Source organism: Lolium perenne, unplaced genomic scaffold, assembly GCF_019359855.2.
Source record: "Lolium perenne isolate Kyuss_39 unplaced genomic scaffold, Kyuss_2.0 unplaced103, whole genome shotgun sequence".
NCBI lineage: Eukaryota > Viridiplantae > Streptophyta > Magnoliopsida > Poales > Poaceae > Lolium > Lolium perenne.
In genome coordinates, this window is record NW_027249061.1 from 562,923 (window position 1) to 588,275 (window position 25,353).

A 25,353-nucleotide genomic window follows, 5' to 3' on the forward strand; every position below is an offset into this window, starting at 1 on the left:
TTTTGGGGTGAAATTGGAGAGATTCGAGGGTCAAATTCGTGGCAACCTTTGCTCTGATACCATATGATGCGGCCTAAGGCCACGTGGGTTGCCCGATCTCACGAATTGACCGAGGGAAAGGCGGGGGGAGAGGAAGAACACGAAGAACACGGCGATGAACACGATGAACACACGCAAACACACACCAACCCGATACAATTCCGGTTTACTCCCGATAGCCCGAACCACTATCCCGATAGAATCTCTCAAGGGAGAGACACGCGGTAGAATCCCCGAGAGGAAGATCGGTATACGATCGGTGGAATCACACGAGTGAGAGACCGGTGGTAGAATCACAAGTGTGAGAGACTAATCATATAAGGAGGGCCTTGTACAATAGATTTGGATAATCTAAGGAGGGGATTACCCTAATCCCAAAGGGATGGTGGAGGCATGAGCCTAATTCTCTCAAGTTCATTCCTAACCTAATGAAGGGGGAGGTGGGAGCCTATATATAGGGAGCCACTAAGGAGGGGTAGTTTAGGCATACAAGGGGGGGTACATGGGACTTGGCCCGAATTGACTTGGACACATAGGGGGGCGGATTGTCCGGCCTTAGTGGGGCGGATAATCCGAGCAGTCGTGCTTCATGCGCCGTCTCTTCTTGGCGACCTCGGGCGCTCTTCTTCCTTCTTCTCTTCCATGCCTCCGTGACCTCGGCCTTGAGTGTGGTTCTTGTCGTTGAAGCACATGATGAAGCGAAGACCGTAGGTCGGGCTACATCATCATGCTTTTTTTTTTGGTAGAGGAGCATGCAGATCGGGATTCAAAACAAGAAAAGGGAATTGTAGAATGTATGACAGTGACAGCACGCGGGCCCGGGCCAGCTCTGGTGCATGCACCCAGCTAGCAACATGCGCATGCGCATGCAGTGACAGCGGCATGATTGCAAGGTTAACGCAAAACGACAAGAAACAGTACAACTTCGCTTTTTGCGGGAGATCTCCGCCGAAGAGTCGAGCGCGCGCGCGGTCAACTGCCAGGAAGGGGAACCCCATACTAGTAGCCAATTCCAAGAGATGCAGCTCCTTCCGTCATTTTTCCGCGATGATTTGGCTAGGAGTCATTGGGCGCAAAGTCATGGGTCCACGAGATCGGATGTTGCGAGAGACCGCGAAGAGTCAATTCACGAAGTCAATTCCGGATTACTCCCGATAGCCCGAACCACTATCACGATAGAATCCCTCAAGGAGAGACACGAGGTAGAATCCTCGAGAGAAAGACCGATATACGATCTATGGAGTCACACATGTGAGAGACCGCGGTAGAATCACAAGTGCGAAAGATAAATTATATAAGGAGTGCCTTGTACAATAGATTTGGGTAATCTAAGGAGGGGGTTTCCCTAATCCCAAAGGGATGGTGGAGGCATAAGCCAAGTTCTCACTCAAGTTATGTCTCCAAAATGTGAGAGAGCTATGGGGGCAATCTCATTTAGAATCATATTAACATTATGGCAAACCAAGCATTGGAAAGAGAAAGTATTCAACATTTTGGTTGCACTAATGGGAGAATATTGCAAGCATGTATGGCAACTAAGTGGTTAGTGCAACCAAAAGTGAGCGGAAAAGTGTATGTATAAGTGCTCGGTGTCACACTAACACTAGGAGAGCCAAAGCTTCGGTTGCAAAGGAAGAGACAACAAGATTCACACGCGGCCTCTCTTCTCCTCTCTCTCTTTTTCTTAAAAGCTTTTTCTTTTTTTTGTGTATGGTGGCACTTGCACTCGTTTGTATCTTTGGTGGCACGTGGACACTTTTGTATGTATGGGCGTATGGATGTATGGATGTATGGATGTATGGTGCTACTCGCACTCTTTTTGTGTTTTTGGGGCTTTTTGACGCACTATGTTAGCGTTAGCCTCGCTTTTGCTATCTCGCCACACAAGTGTTTGCTTGGATGCCTTACTCAACGCGACACACACACCTCACAATGCGGGGCCACATGCAATGTCTCGCAACACTAGACAAGCAATGCTCGATGGGATAGATCGCAAAAGGAAGAGGGGTTACAAGGTGAAAGCTGCAAGTTATACCTGCGATGGTGGTGGTGGTGGTGGTGGTGGAGATCGCCGGAAGTCGAGCTCGAAGGAGGGCGCGAAGATGCGCCCGGTCTGGGGCCCGGTTGGACCGGATCCTGGACCGGCCTGTCCGGTTGCCGCCCGGTCGACCGGGTTCTGGGCTGGTTCGTCCGGTCGTAGGCCCGGTTGACCGGGTCGAAACCGGGTTTCGCGATTTGGAGCTTTCTCTCTCCTGTTCTTCCCCAAACCAAATCCAAAAGAGCAAATCGACGGGAAAACGATGGAATTGGAGGCTGAAAGTTGGGGAAATAGTAGATCAAGCACAACAACACCAGATCCACGGACCAAAAACCACTCAAAACGCAACCAAATCACAGATCGGTCAAGAGGCAAATTGGGGCTATTTTTGGGGATTTTTTGGAAAATTTTCTAGGAACGAAATCGGGTGGGTGGAAGGTCAAATCCGCGGTAACCAAGAGCTGCTGATACCATATGATGAGGTCTAAGACCCCGTGTGTGGCCCGATCTCGCGGATTGACTTCGAAACCAAGGGGAGAGATGGGAGAACGCGAGGAACACGAAGAACACGACGAAAACGAGGAACTCCGAGACTCACGCACGCACACCAACCCGATACACCCGATGTTTACCTCCGTGGCTCGATGGACCACGCCAATAGTATCTCCGAGGAAGAGGCGCGCGGCAGAATTCCCGGAGAGAGATTGGGGTTGGAGAAGAAGAGCTTGGTGAGGGAGAGAGAGTAACTTGTACTAGAATCTCACTCAACAAGATCCAAATCAACAACCAAGGTGCCTTGATTACAGAGGGATGATACCCAAGGGAGACTAAGCTCAAAGGTAGGTTTGAGTTCAAAACAAGTCTAAGGGGTAAAGGAGGGGTCCAAGCTACTTATATGCACACATGGCCAGCAAGGGCGAATAGGTACGCGAATGGATAAGTTAAGGCAGTTTGGTGGGTCATTCCCGTCAGATCCGGTTTGGGTCCGGTCTGACCGGGCCTGTGACCGGGCTGTCTGGTCATGGAACCGGTTGACCGGGCGCAAACAGGAAATCTGCGAAGAGTCCGGTCCTGGGTCCGGTCGTCGTCCGGTACGAGGGAGCTGGTCCGGTTTGCGCCCGGTTGACCGGGCCTGTGACCGGGGCGTCCGGTTGTGGGTCCGGTCTGACCGGGCCTGTGACCGGCCAGCTTCAAGCGCCTCGAGCGACGTCGGTTTCGGCTTCACGATCATCTCCATGTCCAGATGCTTCTCTCCCTCCCTTGACTTTGGCGTCTCCTCCTCTCCGGGGTCTTGATGCGCCTTGTACCTAATGACACATAGCACATCGGCATGAGGTAGCAATCCATCCAAAGGGGTACCAAGATCAAGGGTGGTGAGGAGCGAGTTCACCTCATCATGTAGAGCCTTGACTCGGGCTCGTGTCATCGGTCCACTCGGGGGACTTGTTGGTCTTGGTGTAGCGACGTCGGTGAGCGGGGCTACATCAAGAAGCTTATGAGCAAGAAAGTGGAGAAGATCCTCTCTTATGTGAGCATGACCCAAGTCCCTCACTTGTGGTCACTAGGGTGCTAACAACACAACCTCATGCTATGGAAGAACAACGGTGCAACATCTTCCAAACCCGTGCCGGAATTGGTGGCAAGTCGATCAAGGTCATCATAGATGGTGGAAGTTGCCATAAACTTGCAAGCACCGAGTTGTGTGAGAAGATCAACCTCACTCTCCGCAAGCATCCTCACCCTTACCATATTCAATGGTTGAGTGACAAGGGCAACGTCAAGATACAACATACCGTCACCGTCACTTTCAAGATTGGACCTTATGAGGACACTATTGAGTGTGACGTGGTACCCATGACGGTGTGCCACATGTTGCTTGGCCGCCCTTGGCAATATGACAAGAAGGCTATACATGATGGACTCTCCAACACATACACCTTCAAGGTCAACGACAAGAAGTTCGAGTTGCGCCAGATGACTCCTAGCCAAATCATCGCGGATAATGCGAAGGCTTTAGCGAGGGCACAACTCCGCACCCACCATAGTGAGATGAGAGGAGAGGGAGCGACCCACCACAAAGATAATGAGCGCCACAAGCCATATATGAGTGAGTCCAAGAGTGTCCTTCTAGCCACCAAGAGTGAGTGGAGAGAGCTCCAAGAGAACCCATCCACCATATTGCACTATGTGCTCATATGCAAGGGACCCTCGTCGGCGACTAACGACTTAACCAACATTCCTCCGTCTTTGTTGTCTCTTTTGCAGGAATTTCAAGACGTCTTCCCCCGACGAGCTCCCTCATGGACTACCACCACTCCGAGGCATAGAACACCGCATCGACCTCATACCCGGCGCTCCGCTCCCAAACCGTGCCGCCTACCGCACCAACCCCGAAGAGACCAAGGAGATCCAACGCCAAATTCAAGATCCCCTCGCCAAAGGGTATGTCCGCGAAAGCCTTAGCCCTTGTGCGGTTCCCGTGATTCTTGTGCCTAAACCGGATGAGACACAACGGATGTGTATGGATTGTCGCCCCATCAATGCCATTACCGTCCGTTACTGCCATCCCATTCCGCGTTTAGATGACATGCTTGATGAACTTAGTGGTGCCACGATTTTCTCTAAAGTCGACTTGCGTAGTGGTTACCATCAAATCCGCATGGCTATTGGTGATGAATGGAAAACGGCATTCAAGACCAAACTCGGTCTCTATGAATGGCTCGTTATGCCTTTCGGTCTTTCCAATGCTCCATCTACTTTCATGCGCCTCATGAATCACATCTTGCGTCCTCTCATTGGCAAGAGTGTGGTTGTCTATTTCGATGATATTCTCATTTATAGCAAAAACCTCGAGGACCATGTGCAACATGTGAGAGAGGTCTTGTGCATCTTGCGTCATGAAAAGCTTTATGCTAACCTCCCCAAGTGCACCTTTGCTCAAAACAAATTGGTTTTCCTTGGCTTTGTGGTTTCCGCTAATGGGATTGAAGTTGATTCTTCCAAGGTGGAGGCCATCCACAATTGGCCTACTCCTACAAATGTTGGTCAAGTCCGAAGTTTTCATGGACTTGCCGGGTTTTACCGCCGCTTTGTGAAAGATTTTAGCACCATTGCTTGCCCTTTGAATGAGCTTACCAAGAAGAATGTTCCGTTTGTTTGGGGCAAGGCCCAACAAAATGCTTTTGATGAGTTGAAGAAACGCCTTACCGAAGCTCCCCTTCTTGTTCTTCCAAATTTTGCAAAAACTTTTGAGATTGAGTGTGATGCAAGTGGGCTTGGTATTGGTGGTGTTCTTATGCAAGAGGGCAAACTCGTGGCATACTATAGTGAGAAGTTAGATGGCGCACGCCTCAACTATCCTATATATGACAAGGAGCTCTACGCTTTGGTTCGTGTTCTTGAAGTTTGGCAACACTATCTTTGGCCAAAAGAGTTTATCATTCATTCCGACCATGAGTCCCTGAAATATTTGAAAAGCCAACACAACTTGAACAAACGACATGCAAAATGGGTCGAGTTCATTGAGTCCTTCCCATATGTGATCAAATACAAGAAGGGCAAGGACAATGTTGTGGCGGATGCTCTTTCCCGCAAAAACACCCTTTTGCTAACTCGTTTGGATTTTCATGTTTTGGGACTTGAAGAGATTAAAGAACTCTATCCTTCCGATTCTTTCTTTGCTCCAATTTTTGAGAAGTGCTCCGTTGAACGAGGAGTGGATGATTTCTATTTGCATGATGGCTACTTGTTTAAAGCTAACAAGATTTGCATTCCCGAGTCTTCGCTTCGAAAATTGCTTTTGCAAGAGTCACATGGAGGTGGTCTTATGGGACACTTTGGTCGAGAGAAGACATATGCCATGCTCTCAACCCACTACTATTGGCCAAGAATGTACCGCGACGTCGAACGCCTTTGCCGCCGGTGCACCACATGCTTACAAGCTAAGTCTACCTCCAACCCCTATGGTCTTTACACTCCATTGCCTATTCCATATGCACCATGGACCGATATTAGCATGGATTTCGTTTTAGGCTTGCCTCGCACTAAGCATGGTCATGATTCTATATTCTGGTAGTGGATAGATTCTCTAAGATGGCTCATTTCATACCTTGCCATAAGAGCGACGATGCTTCACACATTGCTTCTTTGTTTTTCAGGGAAATTGTTCGCCTACATGGAGTACCGCAAAGCATTGTGTCGGATCGAGACGTCAAGTTCATGAGTTATCTTTGGAAGTCGCTCATGGCAAAGTTTGGAGTGAAGCTCTTATTCTCATCATCCTCGCACCCGCAAACGGACGGCCAAACGGAAGTGGTCAATCGAAGCCTCTCCACCCTCCTACGCATCCTCGTGAAGAAGAACTTGAAGTCATGGGAGGAATGCCTTCCACACGCGGAGTTCGCCTACAACCGCGCCAAGCACTCGACTACATCAAGGAGTCCCTTCATGGTCGTCTACGGGTTTGAGCCGCTCACGGCACTCGACATACTCCCGCTCCCCCTTCATAAGCGGATCAACATGGATTTCGACAAGCACACCGCCGCCGTGAAGAAACTTCATGAAGAAACAAGAGCTACCATTCAAGAACATGTGCATCGTCAAGCTACCCGCCTCAACGCCAAGAAGAAGGAACGCATATTTCAAGAAGGCGACCTCGTTTGGATCCACCTCCGGAAGAAATGATTCCCTCATGAACGCAACTCCAAGCTCAAGCCAAGAGGAGATGGCCCCTTCAAGGTCCTCAAACGCATCAACAACAATGCTTACGTCATCGACATCCCCACCTCCAAGTACTTGGTGAGCAACACATTCAACGTTGCGGACTTGTCGCCATATCATGAAGATGAGGAGGAACAAGAGTCGAGGACGACTCTTTCCCAAGGGGGGGAGATGATGCGGGGTGGCCTTCGGTCACCTCCACACCAAGACCAACAAGTCCCCCAAGTGGACCGATGACACGAGCCCGAGTCAAAGCTCTACATGATGAGGTGAACTCGCTCCTCACCACCCTTGATCTTGGTACCCCTTTGGATGGATTGCTACCTCATGCCGACGTGCTATGTGTCATTAGGTACAAGGCGCATCAAGACCCCGGAGAGGAGGAGACGCCAAGGTCAAGGGAGGGAGAGAAGCATCTGGACATGGAGATGATCGTGAAGACGAAGCCGACGTCGCTCGAGGCGCTGGAAGCTGGCCGGTCACAGGCCCGGTCAGACCGGACCCACAACCGGACGCCCCGGTCACAGGCCCGGTCAACCGGGCGCAAACCAGCCCAGCTCCCTCGTACCGGACGACGACCGGACCCAGGACCGGATTATTCGCAGATTCCCGGTTTGCGCCCGGTCGACCGGACCCATGACCGGACAGCCCGGTCACAGGCCCGGTCAGACCGGACCCAAACCGGATCTGACGGGAATGACCCACCAAACTGCCTTAACTTATCCATTCGCGTACCTGTTCGCCCTTGCTGGCCATGTGTGCCTATATAAGTAGCTTGGACCCCTCCTTTACCCCTTAGACTTGTTTTGAACTCAAACCTACCTTTGAGCTTAGTCTCCCTTGGGTATCATCCCTCTGTAATCAAGGCACCTTGGTTGTTGACTTTGATCTTGTTGAGTGAGATTCTAGTACTAGTTACTCTCTCTCCCTCACCAAGCTCTTCTTCTCCAACCCCAATCTCTCTCCGGGAATTCTGCCGCGCGCCTCTTCCTCGGAGATTCTATTGGCGTGGTCCATCGAGCCACGGAGGTAAACATCGGGTGTATCGGGTTGGTGTGCGTGCGTGAGTCTCGGAGTTCCTCGTTTTCGTCGTGTTCTTCGTGTTCCTCGCGTTCTCCCATCTCTCCCCTTGGTTTCGAAGTCAATCCGCGAGATCGGGCCACACACGGGGTCTTAGACCTCATCATATGGTATCAGCAGCTCTTGGTTACCGCGGATTTGACCTTCCACCCACCCGATTTCGTTCCTAGAAAATCCGCGGTAACCAAGAGCTGCTGATACCATATGATGAGGTCTAAGACCCCGTGTGTGGCCCGATCTCGCGGATTGACTTCGAAACCAAGGGGAGAGATGGGAGAACGCGAGGAACACGAAGAACACGACGAACACGAGGAACTCCGAGACTCACGCACGCACACCAACCCGATACACCCGATGCTTACCTCCGTGGCTCGATGGACCACGCCAATAGAATCTCCGAGGAAGAGGCCATGGCAGAATTTCCGGAGAGAGATTGGGGTTGGAGAGGAAGAGCTTGGTGAGGGAGAGAGAGTAACTTGTACTAGAATCTCACTCAACAAGATCAAAGTCAACAACCAAGGTGCCTTGATTACAGAGGGATGATACCCAAGGGAGACTAAGCTCAAAGGTAGGTTTGAGTTCAAAACAAGTCTAAAGAGGTGAAGGGGCGTCCTGGGGGCTTATATAGTCTTACAAGGCGTCGCGGGCCGAAAAGGTACAAGTGAAACAGGTTCGGGCCGATTTGGGTGACTTAAGTCGTGCAGGCCGGTCAGGAGGCCGGTCAGACCGGACCTGGGACCGGGCAGGCCGGTCCAGACCGGACCCTGGACCGGGCGGCAACCGGACGGGGTTCCGGGGCCCCGGGATAGCGCCCGGATGGCACAGGTGGAAAACCCGGTTTGGACCGGGCGTTCCGGTCAGGAGGCCGGTCAGACCGGGTTCTGGACCGGCCGGCCATCTTCTCTTCCTTGCGCTCTTCGGGCGATTTCCGGTCCGGCTCCATGTCCATCTTCACGTCCAGCTGCTCCTCTCCTCCTCTTGACCATGGTGTGTCCTCCTCTTCGTGATCATGATGCTCCTTGTACCTAATGACACATAACACGTCGGCATGAGGTACCAATCCATCCAAAGGTGTACCAAGATCAAGGGTGGTGAGGAGCGAGTTCACCTCATCATGTAGAGCTTTGACTCGGGCTCGTGTCATCGGTCCACTTGGGGGACTTGTTGGTCTTGTTGTAGCGACGTCGGTGACCGGGGCTACATCATCTCCCCCCCCTTGGGAAAGAGTCGTCCTCGACTCTTGCACCTCCTCATCTCCATGATAGGGTGACAAGTCCGAGACGTTGAACGTGTTGCTCACCAAGTACTTGGATGTCGGTATGTCGATGACGTAAGCGTTGTTGTTGATGTGTTTGAGGACCTTGAAGGGGCCATCTCCTCTTGGCTTGAGCTTGGAGTTACGCTCATGAGGGAACCGTTCCTTCCGGAGGTGATGAGGACATCCCTACTACACCACTACCTCCGTCATTGATGAATGAAGATGAACCTGCTGTGAAGCTCAAGTCCAATGAAGTTCGGATTGGACCAATTACAAGGGCTCGTGCGAAGCTACTTAAACAACAGGTGAACTTGTTTCTAAACGATACTTTGATTGATGAGAACTTTATACTGCCTAAGTCCTATTACTTATGTATCATCAGGTATCAAGAGGAGACGAGCATCGCACGAGGAGTAGAGGAGCAGCTGGACAAGAAGACGGACGTCAAGATGGACATGAAGACGGACGTCAAGATGGACGTGAAGCTGGACATGGAGCTGGACATGAAGATATCTCATGGACGCGCGAGGGAGGAGCGGGAGGAATGCACGAGAGGAGAAGTCGACGTCCAGGCCGGTCCAGCGCCCGGTTAGACCGGCCTCCAGACCGGCCAGCCCGGTCCCTGGCCCGGTTAACCGGGCGGCAACCGGAACGGATTTATCGTACCGGAGCGAAACCGGATTTTTGCGAAGTTTCCGGTTTGCCGCCCGGTCGACCGGACCACAGACCGGCCCGCCCGGTCCACAGCCCGGTTGACCGGATTCCAGACCGGACCAGTCCGAGTCTGTCTCGACCAGATCTATTCTGGGTCGGTTTTCTTTGTATCTTTTCGACCAGAACTCGTCCCGGACGCCTATATAAGTGCCTTGGACGACCCCCTAGCTGCTTTAGACCAAGTTTAAGATAAACCCTAGTTCATAGTTGTTTGCTAAGCAAAACTATTGTTCCCCAACTCTCCAATTCGTTGCGATCTGGAGTTTTATGCTACTGAAAGTTTGTGTGATCTGCTGTTCCGTTGGGGATTAGAAGATTGCAATCTACCGCTTCGTGGTCGGCGGCTACGTGCGCAAGTGTGTGGAGTTGCGAATATCTTGCAGGGTTGAGAGCTGTTGCATTGGCATCAGGAATCAATCGAGAGACTTCGTCGGCGTCATACAAGTTATCCTCCTCATCATCATCAATTCCATCCGCTGCTACCATCGTGTGTTCATCACCACCGTCGCTTACTGAGAAGATCGGGCCACCCCTTATCATCTTGGTATCAGATTTCCAGTTTTCCTCGGTAAGCCATCCACAATCCACCCCATAGTTGAGTTGTGAGTGTTTCCTATCCAGAAAAAGCCATAAAAAGTTAGGGTTAGGGTTAGGGTTTGCCATAGCCTTAGATTGCACTAATTTCGAGTTTTAGTTGCTTTTCGTAGTTGTTTTTGCGTATCTTTATCTTTCTTATAGTAGAATTGTTAGGGTTTGTGTTTTCTCTATCATCTAGTTTATCATAGTGTGTCAGTTTTTGTTACTCCGAGTCCACATAGCGTACAGTGTGCTTGTTCCCAACCATAGACACAGCCTATCGATATACGTGACTAGGAACTTCCCCAGAAGAGACTAGTTTTACCGCTCGACAGGCTGCTCATTAGGTTTTTGGTGCTTTGCATTTTTCTGTTGGCCGTGTTATCAAGGAGTTGTGTCATATATCAAAAAAAAAAAACATAGAAAATTGAAAGGAAGCAAAAAGAGCTACATAGCTGCGTGTGTTATACAAAAGAAAAATCCAAAAAGAAAAGTGAAGTACTAGTTGAATCAAGTGAAGGCCTAAGTTTACTTTCCTGCACCCGTAGTTGAGCAATCTTGTGCCTGTCTCGTTGAGCTTTGCTAGCGTCTCTCTAGTGCATTGCAACTTTTCCCACATATAGTTGCATTGCCCCATTATATCGCCTTGTGTGAGTATCATTGGTTGTCTACGGTCAGCGCTAGAGCTTGTTATTGGTGCAAATAGGTAGCCCACCTACAGCCCCACATATATCCTGCTTTGTCGTGTGATTTGTTCTTATACCCTTGATATTCGCTTCGCTACATCCGTGCACTAGTCCGTCAATCCAAGTTGGTAAGCAATACTAATTCACTTTGGAGCGGTAAGATTTACCTTTCTTATCAGTTTTGAGTGAGTTGTGAGAGTACCACCAAAGATCTTTGTTTAGTGCACTAACCTACTAATCATGTCTTCTACCGAGAATGTTGATGTGATGCAGAAAAAGGACGCCGCTACACCAGTTACTTGGCGTGAATTTGAGGCACTTCGTGATCACATGCAACGTGAAATACGAGTTGCTAGTGATGTGTTGGACAAGGATATTCAGAGTGTTCACTTGAAGGTCGACGAGACTACTACAGCGGTTAACACCGTTCAAACGTCGGTGACGACTCTTCAAGCATCTATACAAGCTTTGACAACCGCCGTTGGTGAGATACGTACAATGGTGCAACAACAACCACCACCTGATGAAGATGGCAGTGTGCAAGGTGACAATGCTAAAGCTGCTAATGCTCAAGGGCGTGGTGTTGGTCGTGGTCTTGGACGTGGCGTTGGTGATGCGTTCCGTGGTCGTGGTTTTGTCCCCGTCGGAGCCCAACGTGTTCCTCAACAACAAGACGATGGTTTGGGTAAGCCCAAGTTCTCAATTCCCAGATTTGAAGGAGGTACTGATGTTGAAGAATATCTTACATGGGAGCTGAAGATTGAGAGATTATGGCGTTTACATCCTGACTATACTGAAGATAGGAAGATCAAGCTTGCTTCCTCTGAATTTGATGGCTATGCATTGCGTTGGTGGGATGGACTTGTTCGTGCTCGTGAAGAAGATGGTGAGCTGCCTATTATCACATGGCGTGCTATGAAGGCGGCAATGAGAGCTCGTTTTGTGCCTACCAATTACTTGCGTTCCGTCTTTGACAAGTTGACCCAATTGAAACAAGGTGTGTTGACGGTTGATGCTTACTACATGGAGATGGAGATGCTTATGCAGCGAGCCCGTGTCCGTGAGTCTCTTGAGATGACACTACAGCGATTTCTGAATGGTCTCAGATTTAACATCAAGGGCATTGTGCGTCATCACAGCTACGCTACTATGAATGAGCTACTACATCATGCAAGAGAAGCTGAGTCACAGTTGGCTGAAGAGCTGCAAATGAAGGGCCGTGCTACAGGCGCTGGGCGCTACACACCCCGCGCGCCGCCCTCCATGGCGCCATCTTCGCGCCCTGCAGATGTTCCTACTTCGTCTAGCAAGCCGGTCTCTAGTGTCACCAACACAAAGAAGCCCGCTCCTGCAGCAAGTGGAACTAGTTCTAACATGTCGACAGCGCGCAACCGTGATATGGTTTGTCATACATGTGGTGGCAAGGGTCACTTCAAGAAGGATTGTCCTAATCGCAAAGTTATGATCATTAATGAGGACAATGAGTATGAAACTGGAGATGATGTTGATCCAAATGCTCCAGATGAGGATGATTATGATAGTGATGGTTTTGATGCTTATCCTTCTGAAGCTCAAACTATTGTTGTCTCGCAGCGTGTTCTTAATGTGCAGTCAAGTGCATCTACACAGCGCTGTAATTTGTTCCAAACAAAGGCACTAGTTGGTCCTGATAAAGCTTGCAAGGTCATTATTGATGGCGGGAGTTGTCGCAATCTAGCAAGCAAAGAGTTATGTGCCAAGCTGAAACTGAAGTATCTACCGCACCCGCATCCATATTATATTCAGTGGTTGAGCAATAATGGTGAGATGAAGGTGAGCCACATGGTGCGAGTTGATTTTGAGATTGGACCGTATAAGGATTCCATTGACTTTGATGTGGTTCCTATGACGGTTTGCCATCTACTGTTGGGCCGGCCATGGCTCTACGACCGTTCTGTGCAACACAATGGCCGCGCCAATACATATCACTTGGAGTTCAAGGGCAAGAAAATTAACTTACAGCCTATGTCACCGCAGCAAATTGTCAATGAGTCTCGTCAGAAGATTGAAGTAAACTTGGAGGATGCATCCATAGATAGGCGAGAGAATTGTAATGCCGTGAGTGATATAACGAAAAGTGAGAGAGTGAATTCCTTAGTCTCATTAGCCACCAAACAAGACATGAGAGAATTTTGTGAGGATCCTACAGCCATGCCTATTGTGCTCATGTACAAGGGTACGGTTTTGGTTTCTAACGACATGACCCCTCTTCCTCTTGGTGTTTCTAATGTTTTGCAGGAATTCAGCGACGTGTTTCCGGAAGAGGTACCCGCAGGACTTCCACCATTGCGAGGTATTGAGCATCAAATTGACTTGATCCCCGGAGCATCGCTGCCCAATAGGGCGCCATATAGAACGAATCCCGAAGAGACGAAGGAGATACAGAAGCAAGTACAAGCGCTACTCGACAAAGGTTATATCCGCATAAGCCTTAGTCCTTGTGCTGTTCCTGTTATTCTTGTTCCTAAGAAAGATGGTACATGGCGTATGTGCGTAGATTGTAGAGCGATAAACAACATTACTATTCGATATCGTCATCCTATTCCCCGTTTAGAGGATATGCTAGATGAATTGAGTGGTGCTGCTGTTTTCACTAAAATTGATTTGCGTAGTGGTTATCATCAAATTAGGATGAAAGAAGGGGATGAGTGGAAAACCGCCTTTAAAACAAAATTTGGTTTATATGAGTGGTTAGTAATGCCTTTTGGTTTAACTAATGCACCTAGCACTTTCATGAGACTGATGAACCATGTTTTGCGTGATTTTATTGGCAAGTTTGTGGTTGTGTATTTTGATGACATATTAATCTACAGCCGCAATGAATCTGATCATATTATACATATTCGACATGTTTTGCAAGTGTTGCGTGATAGTAAACTCTATGGTAATCTTGAGAAGTGCACATTTTGCAAAGATAAGGTCATATTTCTGGGTTATGTTGTCTCTAAGCATGGAGTAGAAGTAGATGTGTCTAAAATTGAAGCTATTCAAAATTGGCCTACTCCCATGAATGTGAGTCAAGTTAGAAGTTTTCATGGTCTAGCTGGGTTTTATAGAAGATTTGTGCCCAACTTTAGTACTATTGCTGCACCTTTGAATGAGTTAACTAAAAAGGGTGTTGTCTTTGAGTGGGGCGCAGCCCAAGATCATGCATTTGATGAACTGAAACGATTGTTAACTTCTGCACCGTTGCTTGCACTTCCTGATTTCAATAAGCAATTTGAGATTGAATGTGATGCTAGTGGTATTGGAATTGGTGGTGTGTTGATGCAAGAGGGTCGCCCAATTGCATATTTTTCTGAGAAACTTTCTGGTGCTAAGTTGAACTATCCTATCTATGATAAAGAATTGTATGCTTTAATTAGAGTTCTTGAGGTTTGGCAACATTATTTGTGGCCAAAAGAATTTATCATACATTCTGATCATGAAGCTTTGAAATATCTGAAAGCCCAATCTACTTTGCATAGGCGTCTTGCTAAGTGGGTTGAGTTCATTGAGTCTTTTCCGTACATTATTAAGCATAAGAAGGGGAAAGATAATATTGTTGCTGATGCTCTATCTAGGAAGACTATGCTATTAACCCATCTTGATGTTAAAATTCCTGGATTAGAGGTGTTATGTGATTTATATGCGACTGATCATGATTTTGCTGAACCATACCGCTTGTGTGTTATTGGTAAAGCATGGGAAAAGTATCACATACACGATGGGTTCTTGTTTAGAGCTAACAAACTATGTGTTCCAGAATCGTCTGTGCGTTTGCTCTTATTGCAGGAATCTCATGCTGGAGGTTTGATGGGTCACTTTGGGCGTGAGAAGACGCTACTCATGCTCGCTGATCACTTTTATTGGCCAAAGATGAGGCGGGACGTGGACAGATATGTGAAGAGGTGCATTACTTGCAACAAGTCCAAGTCCAAGCTGAAGCCTCACGGTTTGTATACTCCTTTACCGGCACCTACTACACCTTGGGAGGATATTAGTATGGATTTTGTGTTGGGTTTGCCGCGTACTAAGAGAGGCCATGATTCTATATTTGTGGTAGTAGACAGATTTTCTAAAATGTCACACTTTATTGCCTGCCACAAAAGCGACGATGCGTCGCATATTGCTAACCTGTTTTTCAGGGAGATTGTTCGACTACATGGAGTCCCGAAGACTATTGTTTCTGATCGTGATGTGAAGTTCATGAGCTACTTCTGGAAGACACTTTGGGGGAAGCTGGGGACAAAGCTACTGTTCAGTACTACTTGTCATCCCCAAACTGATGGTCAAACTGAGGTGGTGAATCGAACCTTATCACAATTATTGAGATCCATGATCAAGAAGAACCTGAAGGAGTGGGAAGAGTGTTTGCCGCATGTGGAGTTTGCTTACAACAGGGCGGTACACTCTACCACGGAGCTGTGTCCTTTTGAGGTGGTGTATGGTTTCAAACCCATTACTCCACTTGACTTGTTGCCTTTGCCCATACATGAGAGAGTTAATATGGAGGCATCCAAGAGGGCAGATTTTGTGCGAAAAATCCATGTGAAGACTAAAGAGTTGATAGAGAAGAAAGGCAAGAGCAATGCTGCAAGGATGAATAAGAAGCGCAAAGAGATGTTGTTCAAGCCTGGTGATATGGTCTGGGTACATTTTCGCAAGGATAGGTTCCCGAAGCTGCGGAAGTCTAAGTTGAAGCCTCGTGGTGCTGGTCCTTACAAAGTGCTTGCCAAGATCAATGATAATGCATACTCAATAGATCTTCCAGTTGATGAGTTTGGTGTCAGTAATTCTTTCAATGTTGCTGATTTGACACCATATGACGGAGAAGACCTTGGAGCGTCGGGGTCGACGCCTTTTGAAGGGGGGGGGGAGATGATGAGGACATCCCTACTACACCACTACCTCCGTCATTGATGAATGAAGATGAACCTGCTGTGAAGCTCAAGTCCAATGAAGTTCGGATTGGACCAATTACAAGGGCTCGTGCGAAGCTACTTAAACAACAGGTGAACTTGTTTCTAAACGATACTTTGATTGATGAGAACTTTATACTGCCTAAGTCCTATTACTTATGTATCATCAGGTATCAAGAGGAGACGAGCATCGCACGAGGAGTAGAGGAGCAGCTGGACAAGAAGACGGACGTCAAGATGGACATGAAGACGGACGTCAAGATGGACGTGAAGCTGGACATGGAGCTGGACATGAAGATATCTCATGGACGCGCGAGGGAGGAGCGGGAGGCATGCACGAGAGGAGAAGTCGACGTCCAGGCCGGTCCAGCGCCCGGTTAGACCGGCCTCCAGACCGGCCAGCCCGGTCCCTGGCCCGGTTAACCGGGCGGCAACCGGAACGGATTTATCGTACCGGAGCGAAACCGGATTTTTGCGAAGTTTCCGGTTTGCCGCCCGGTCGACCAGACCACAGACCGGCCCGCCCGGTCCACAACCCGGTTGACCGGATTCCAGACCGGACCAGTCCGAGTCTGTCTCGACCAGATCTATTCTGGGTCGGTTTTCTTTGTATCTTTTCGACCAGAACTCGTCCCGGACGCCTATATAAGTGCCTTGGACGACCCCCTAGCTGCTTTAGACCAAGTTTAAGATAAACCCTAGTTCATAGTTGTTTGCTAAGCAAAACTATTGTTCCCCAACTCTCCAATTCGTTGCGATCTGGAGTTTTATGCTACTGAAAGTTTGTGTGATCTGCTGTTCCGTTGGGGATTAGAAGACTGCAATCTACCGCTTCGTGGTCGGCGGCTACGTGCGCAAGTGTGTGGAGTTGCGAATATCTTGCAGGGTTGAGAGCTGTTGCATTGGCATCAGGAATCAATCGAGAGACTTCGTCGGCGTCATACAAGTTATCCTCCTCATCATCATCGATTCCATCCGCTGCTACCATCGTGTGTTCATCACCACCGTCGCTTACTGAGAAGATCGGGCCACCCCTTATCAGGAGGTGGATCCAAACGAGGTCTCCTTCTTCGAATATTCTTTCCTTCTTCTTGGCGTTGATGCGGTTGGCTTGACGAAGAACATGTTCTTGTATGGTTGCCCTTGTCTCTTCATGTAGTTTCTTGACGGCGTCGGTGCGCTTGTCGAAGTCCATTTTGATGCGCTCGTGGAGGGGAAGCGGAAGTATGTCGAGTGCCGTGTAAGGTTCGAAGCCATAGACGACCATGAAGGGGCTCCTTGACGTAGTCTTGTGCTTGGCGCGGTTGTAGGCGAACTCGGCGTGAGGAAGACACTCCTCCCATGACTTCAAGTTCTTCTTCACGAGGATGCGTAGGAGGGTGGAGAGGCTTCGATTGACCACTTCCGTTTGGCCATCCGTTTGCGGGTGCGATGATGATGAGAACAAGAGCTTCACTCCAAACTTCGCCATGAGCGACTTCCAAAGATAACTCATGAACTTGATGTCTCGATCCGACACAATGCTTTGCGGTACTCCATGTAGGCGTACAATTTCCCTGAAAAACAATGAAGCAATGTGTGAAGCATCGTCGCTCTTATGGCAAGGTATGAAATGAGCCATCTTAGAGAATCTATCCACTACAACAAAGATGGAATCATGACCATGCTTAGTGCGAGGCAAGCCTAGAACGAAATCCATGCTAATATCGGTCCATGGTGCATAAGGAATAGGCAAAGGAGTGTAAAGACCATAAGGGTTGGAGGTAGAGTTAGCTTGTAGGCAAGTGGTGCACCGGCGGCAAAGGCGTTCCACATCTCGCTTCATCTTTGGCCAATAGTAATGAGTGGAGAGCATCGCAAGTGTCTTATCACGGCCAAAGTGACCCATAAGACCTCCTCCATGAGACTCTTGCAAAAGCAATTTTCGAAGCGAAGACTCGGGAATGCAAATCTTGTTAGCTTTAAACAAATAGCCATCATGCAAATAGAAATCATCCACTCCTCGTTCAACGGAGCACTTCTCAAAAATTGGAGCAAAGAAAGAATCGGAAGGATAGAGTTCTTTGATCTCTTCAAGTCCCAAAACATGAAAATCCAAACGAGTTAGCAAAAGGGTGTTTTTGCGGGAAAGAGCATCCGCCACAACATTGTCCTTGCCCTTCTTGTATTTGATCACATATGGGAAGGACTCAATGAACTCGACCCATTTTGCATGTCGTTTGTTCAAGTTGTGTTGGCTTTTCAAATATTTCAAGGACTCATGGTCGGAATGAATGATAAACTCTTTTGTCCAAAGATAGTGTTGCCAAACTTCAAGAACACGAACCAAAGCGTAGAGCTCCTTGTCATATATAGGATAGTTGAGGCGTGCGCCATCTAACTTCTCACTGTAGTATGCCACGGGTTTGCCCTCTTGCATAAGAACACCACCAATACCAAGCCCACTTGCATCACACTCAATCTCAAAAGTTTTTGCAAAATTTGGAAGAACAAGAAGGGGAGCTTCGGTAAGGCGTTTCTTCAACTCATCAAAAGCATTTTGTTGGGCCTTGCCCCAAACAAACGGAACATTCTTCTTGGTAAGCTCATTCAAAGGGCAAGCAATGGTGCTAAAATCTTTCACAAAGCGGCGGTAAAACCCGGCAAGTCCATGGAAGCTTCGGACTTGACCAACATTTGTAGGAGTAGGCCAATTGTGGATGGCCTCTACCTTGGAAGAATCAACTTCAATCCCATTAGCGGAAACCACAAAGCCAAGGAAACCAATTTGTTTTGAGCAAAGGTGCACTTGGGGAGGTTAGCATAAAGCTTTTCATGACGCAAGATGCACAAAACCTCTCTCACATGTTGCACATGGTCCTCGAGACTTTTGCTATAGATGAGAATATCATCGAAATAGACAACCACGCTCTTGCCAATGAGAGGACGCAAGATGTGATTCATGAGGCGCATGAAAGTAGATGGAGCATTGGAAAGACCGAAAGGCATAACGAGCCATTCATAGAGACCGAGTTTGGTCTTGAATGCCGTTTTCCATTCATCACCAATGGCCATGCGGATTTGATGGTAACCACTACGCAAATCGACTTTAGAGAAAATCGTGGCACCACTAAGTTCATCAAGCATGTCATCTAAACGCGGAATGGGATGGCGGTAACGGACGGTAATGGCATTGATGGGGCGACAATCCATACACATCCGTTGCGTCTCATCCGGTTTAGGCACAAGAATCACGGGAACCGCACAAGGGCTAAGGCTTTCGCGGACGTACCCTTTGGCGAGGAGATCTTGTATTTGTCGTTGGATCTCCTTGGTCTCTTCGGGGTTGGTGCGGTAGGCGGCACGGTTTGGAAGCGGAGCGCCGGGTATGAGGTCGATGCGGTGTTCTATGCCTCGGAGTGGTGGTAGTCCATGAGGGAGCTCATCGGGGAAGACGTCTTGAAATTCCTGCAAAAGAAACAACAAAGACGGAGGAATGTTGGTTAAGTCGTTAGTCGCCGACGAGGGTCCCTTGCATATGAGCACATAGTGCAATATGGTGGATGGGTTCTCTTGGAGCTCTCTCCACTCACTCTTGGTGGCTAGAAGGACACTCTTGGACTCACTCATATATGGCTTGTGGCGCTCACTATCTTTGTGGTGGGTCGCTCCCTCTCCTCTCATCTCACTATGGTGGGTGCGGAGTTGTGCCCTCGCTAAAGCCTTCGCATTATCCGCGATGATTTGGCTAGGAGTCATCGGGCGCAATTCGAACTTCTTGTCGTTGACCTTGAAGGTGTATGTGTTGGAGAGTCCATCATGTATAGCCTTCTTGTCATATTGCCAAGGGCGGCCAAGCAACATATGGCACACCGTCATGGGTACCACGTCACACTCGATGGTGTCCTCATAAGGGCCGATCTTGAAGTTGACGGTGACGGTATGTTGTATCTTGACGTTGCCCTTGTCACTCAACCATTGGATATGGTAAGGGTGAGGATGCTTGCGGAGAGTGAGGTTGAGCTTCTCACACAACTCGGTGCTTGCAAGGTTATGGCAACTTCCACCATCTATGATGACCTTGATCGACTTGCCACCAATTCCGGCATGGGTTTGGAAGATGTTGCACCGTTGTTCTTCCATAGCATGAGGTTGTGTGGTTAGCACCCTTGTGACCACAAGTGAGGGACTTGGGTCATGCTCACATAAGAGAGGATCTTCTCCACTTTCTTGCTCATAAGCTTCTTCACTTTCCACGGCGGCTTGCACAAGGGCTTCATATTCATCCTCATCAAGCGTCTCGATGTCACCATTCTCCATAGTGATCATAACCTTAGTGTTCTTGCACTCAAATGATTTGTGACCTTGGGTGCCACACTTGAAGCAAGTGACACTAGAGGGTCCCGTGGATGCCTTAGAGGAGGCGGTGGAGGAGACCGTGATGCGGCCTAAGGCCACGTGGGTTGCCCGATCTCACGAATTGACCGAGGGAAAGGCGGGGGAGAGGAAGAACACGAAGAACACGGCGAAGAACACGATGAACACACGCGAATGCACGCAACACAACCCGATACAATTCCGGTTTACTCCCGATAGCCCGAACCACTATCCCGATAGAATCCCTCAAGGAGAGACACGAGGTAGAATCCCCGAGAGAAAGACCGATATACGATCTATGGAGTCACACGTGTGAGAGACCGCGGTAGAATCACAAGTGCGAAAGATAAATCATATAAGGAGTGCCTTGATACAACTCATAGATTTGTGTCTAAGAGAGGAGGGGGTTTCCCTAATCCCGGAGGGATGGTGGAGGCATAAGCCAAGTTCTCACTCAAGTTATGTCTAACCTAATGAAGGGGGAGGTGGGAGCCTATATATAGGGAGCCACCAAAGGAGGGGTAGTTTAGGCATACAAAGGGATAAAGGGTTCAGATTTGATGCTCTTTGCAGTGGGGCGGTAGTGCCGGCGCAGGTAGGGCGACAGGGCCGTCATCCTCAGGTGTAGTGGTAGGGCGGCAGTGCCGGTGGAGATGGGCGGCAGTGCCGGTCGTCCTGAACGGTAGTGCCGGCCTTCGCGGCGCGTCCCCTTCTCCTTGACGATCTCTTCCATGCTTCCCATGACCTTGACGTTGTCCTTGAGTCCTCGAGCCTCCATGGCGTCATCCACTTCCTCCATACTCGGTGATGCATACCTATCATGGTCATATGACGTAGGATGAAGTAGCATACCATTCAGGAGAGACATTTGTAGGAACGCATAAAGGAGAAGATTCACCTTTGCATGACGTGTAGATGTTGACGCACATGATGCGGTGGAGACCGAAGGTCGCCCCGTATCATCTCCCCCTACTTGAAAAAGAGTCGTCCTCGACGATAACTCATCATGACCGGGTAGAGGTGGGAGATGACAACAACTCTTGAATGTGGCATCACTTATCATGAACCCTATCAATAGCACAAGACAAGCAACGCAACACTCAAAGAGTAGCCGAAGTTCCATGGGTATAGCAAGAGAGCGCAAGTTGAAGGAGGTCACCTTATCGAAGTGTCGTTGTGCTCTCATTGAGAGATCTTGTGTAGTCGAAGTGTGTGGGCGAAACCACTCATTGGATCTCACTTGTATCATGCTCTCAAGAGCTCTTTTTGTCAACTCGTGCTCAATCGAGGTTGACATTGGAGTTTGGGTACCTACACACATGTTAGACAACAAGAACAACGTGTGTGCATGGTATATGAACACATCATCCATCATGATGTTCCATTTCTTTTGCACATCACCATTAGCGTTAAGAAATGCATCATAATAGATATGGTGAATATGCGGGGTAAACATGGGAACATGCTCAACATGGATATATGCAAAGTCTCCAAAATTTGAGAGAGCTATGGGGGCAATCTCACTAACAAGCACATTAACATAATTGCAAACCAAGCATTTGAAAGAGCAAGTGTTCAATATTTTGGATGCATTAATGGGAGAATATTGCAAGCATTGTGAGCAAAACATGTTCAAAGTTTTATCATTGTTGTCGACAAACCTAGGGAAAGAGCAATTGTTCGGCAAGGTTGTCACAACACAAGCATCAATGTCCTCATTGCAATCAACACATGGGAAAGAGAAATTGTTCGACAAGTTGCAAGCAAAAGGAGAGAACGTGAAACTCTCATAGCATGGCATGGTCATATGGTCACAAGCAAGTAATTCCACATGGTCAACAATGTTATCAAGCAAAGCATCACATGGGAATAAGAACGGAGCATGTGACATAGCAATTGTATCATCATCATGCATGCACTCACAATTCATCATGTCCACTAGTGGGATCATGGCATCATCAACACCCATATATGTACCTTTGTAGTTCCGCTCATATGAGGTAGGTGTTGTGGAAGAGGTAGGCTCGATGTGGCCTCCATGTTCATCTTCAAGCAACAAGCATGGTGTGATATCATCATCTTCATGCACCATGTACATCTTCTCCATGATCGGCGTCTCGTCATCCATGGCACCTAGTGAGACACAAGGAAACACACTAGAGGTAGAGGGTAAGATGTTAGAATTGAAAATGGCCTCACATGACCTATCAACTACCACTCTCATCTCACTTGGTGTATCACTCATGCTCTCGAAGTGGAGGCACTCATCAAGCTCACATATAGTGGAGTCGCTCGTCTCACATATAGTGGAGTCGCTCATCTCACATATAGTGGAGTCCCTCATCTCCATGGCAATGGCGTCGTCGATGTCCGAGCAACCTAGCAAAGAGGAAGACAACACAAGAGGAGTAGAGGTTAAGTTGTTAGAAATCGAAACATCCTCACTCGACTCATGGTGTGTATCACTCTTGCTCTCAAGGTGTTTGAAGTAGGATTTGCACTCGGCTTTGTCTTGGAGGGTCATTTGGGCCTCTCGAGCATCTAGCTCGGCGAAGTAGGCTCTCATCTCGGCTTGCTCTTGTGGGGTCATCATGTATATATCTCACTAGGAAGGTGTATATGTATGTGGTGGAAGGAAAGCTACACAAGTATCTCACCTATCAAGAAAGTATCAGAAAATGGTTCAAGTCAAGAGCAAAGTCGAAATGTATCGGGGTTACTCACACACACACTCAAAGCACACGCAAAAGGCTAAGAAACACTATATGTGGTGGGTAAGGGGTGGATAGCAAACGAAAAAGATCAACGGAAAAGTCTATTGTCAAATGTGGGTAAGATCCAAAGTCAAATGTCAAAAGTGGTGATCTATGTCAAGGAAACACGGAAACACACACAAGAAGATCAATGGGGTTAGCGCGACCAAGGAAGTGAGCAAGTAACAAGATGGTCCTAACGAAGACTATAAGCTCGGTGTCACGCCAACACAAGAGAGACGGTAGCTTGGTTGCATATGAGAGAAGCAACAAGATTTGCACAAGATGTCACTCTTCTCTTTTCTCTCTTAGTGCTCACAAGCTTTGCACTCCTTTGTATCGGTGGACACACACTCTTTTTTTTTTCTATTTTTTTCACTTTTTTTTTCTCTATGCTTAGAAGCTTTATTTCACTCTATGTATGTATATCACTTTTCTTCTTTTGTGTATCTTTCTCACCGAGCTTGCTTCGGAGCTTTGCTCAACTCAACGCACACACACACCCTCTCACGGTCGTGACACTTGTGCAATGCTTCGCAACACTCGGAAAGCCACTCTCAACGGGATAGGTACACAAAGAAAGAAACGGGGCTACAAGGGGTGAGGGGTGCAAGTTATACCTAGATGAAAAGGTTAGGCGGTGTCAAGCACACGAACTTGCGATGGTGTCGACGATGGTGTCGAAGATGCGCCGGAATCCGGGGTGCCGATGCCGTTGTCGCGGTGTTGATGTAGGCGCGGAAGCGGTTCTCACGGACCAAAGGCACTCCAAAACGGAAACCGGGCAAATTAAGTCAATGCCCGAAAAGTTGGGTCAAAACGAGCGGTCAAAAAATATGTTCCAAAAATCGTCAAAAATTGAGGGTAGACTATGTGGAGTATTTGGGGGATGCTGTTAAAATTTGGAGTCAAACGGGCTCCGGAAAGTTGTCAAAATTTGGGGCCAAAAATGGAGTTAAATTGGACAAAAACTGGGTCAAACCGGTCCAGAACCCGGTCAAACCGGATCTGGGTCCGGCGCGCCCGGTCCAGACCGGGCCCCGGACCGGACGGAGCCCCTGTATTGCGCCGGTTGGCACCGGTCTGGGCTCCGGTTTCGACCGGATGGCCCGGTCAGCAATCCGGTTGACCGGCGTGGCCTGGTGGAGCTCGTGCGTGAAGCTGGAATTGAGAGGATGCTGGAAAATTTGAAACGCGCGATGCTGTGAAGGATTGGAGCGCGTGCGATGCTGTCCAGGGAGGCAATCGGGTGCGGGTGCTGCTGCTTGCTGCTTGCGCGCGAATAGAAATTGGCAGGGAGCGGGGCGGCTTGGAAGCGTGGCCTGCTTGCGGCCGGGCGCGCGCGCGCGCTGTTGAGCCTGGGCGATGCGGGTGCGTGGTGGGGAGCAGGGGTGGTGGCCGGATTGTGGTGCTGCGTCGGCGCGCGTTGGGGCGATTGGGGCGGCCGGTGGCTGGCCGAGCTGATGGAGCGAGCGCGGGCGGCCAGGCGTGCGCGTGCGGCCGGCGAGGTGGGACCGCGGGCCTGGCGGCGGCGAGCTGCTTGCAGCAGGGAGGAGCAGGAGCGGGCCAGGCGGGCCAGGCGCAATTTGCGGCGGGTGAGGAACGCGCACGGCGTGGAGGCGAGCAGGGACAGCTGCTAAAGGAAATCGTGGCCTCGCGCGGGCGTTGACCTCGATCGGGACCGATTTTGGGGATGAAGTCGTTCCTCAAGAACACATAGATGAACAGCACCTAGAACCGACCAAAAATCTTCAGATTTCTCAACGAATACACGGAATTGGACCACGAAAATTGGAGAGGATGTAGATCAACCACTAAGAACACAGATCTGTGGATCAAAACCACAAAAAACGCAACAAATTCGGAGATCAATTTTCGAGCTATTTTTTTGGGGCAATTTTTTGGGAAATTTTTTGGGCGAAATTGGAGAGATTCGAGGGTCAAATTCGTGGCAACCTTTGCTCTGATACCATATGATGCGGCCTAAGGCCACGTGGGTTGCCCGATCTCACGAATTGACCGAGGGAAAGGCGGGGGAGAGGAAGAACACGAAGAACACGGCGAAGAACACGATGAACACACGCGAATGCACGCAACACAACCCGATACAATTCCGGTTTACTCCCGATAGCCCGAACCACTATCCCGATAGAATCCCTCAAGGAGAGACACGAGGTAGAATCCCCGAGAGAAA

The 25,353-nt window shown here is 48.9% G+C and overlaps 1 long non-coding RNA gene across 1 annotated transcript; it reads right to left on the minus strand.

Moving 5' to 3' along the window:
- Positions 1–327: 327 nt before the first annotated feature.
- LOC127321352 (uncharacterized) lies at positions 328–24,166 on the minus strand. Its single transcript, XR_011750627.1, has 2 exons — positions 20,877–24,166; positions 328–464 (listed from the first exon to the last, which is right to left on the minus strand). It is a non-coding gene; the product is annotated as an uncharacterized lncRNA (long non-coding RNA).
- Positions 24,167–25,353: the final 1,187 nt, after the last annotated feature.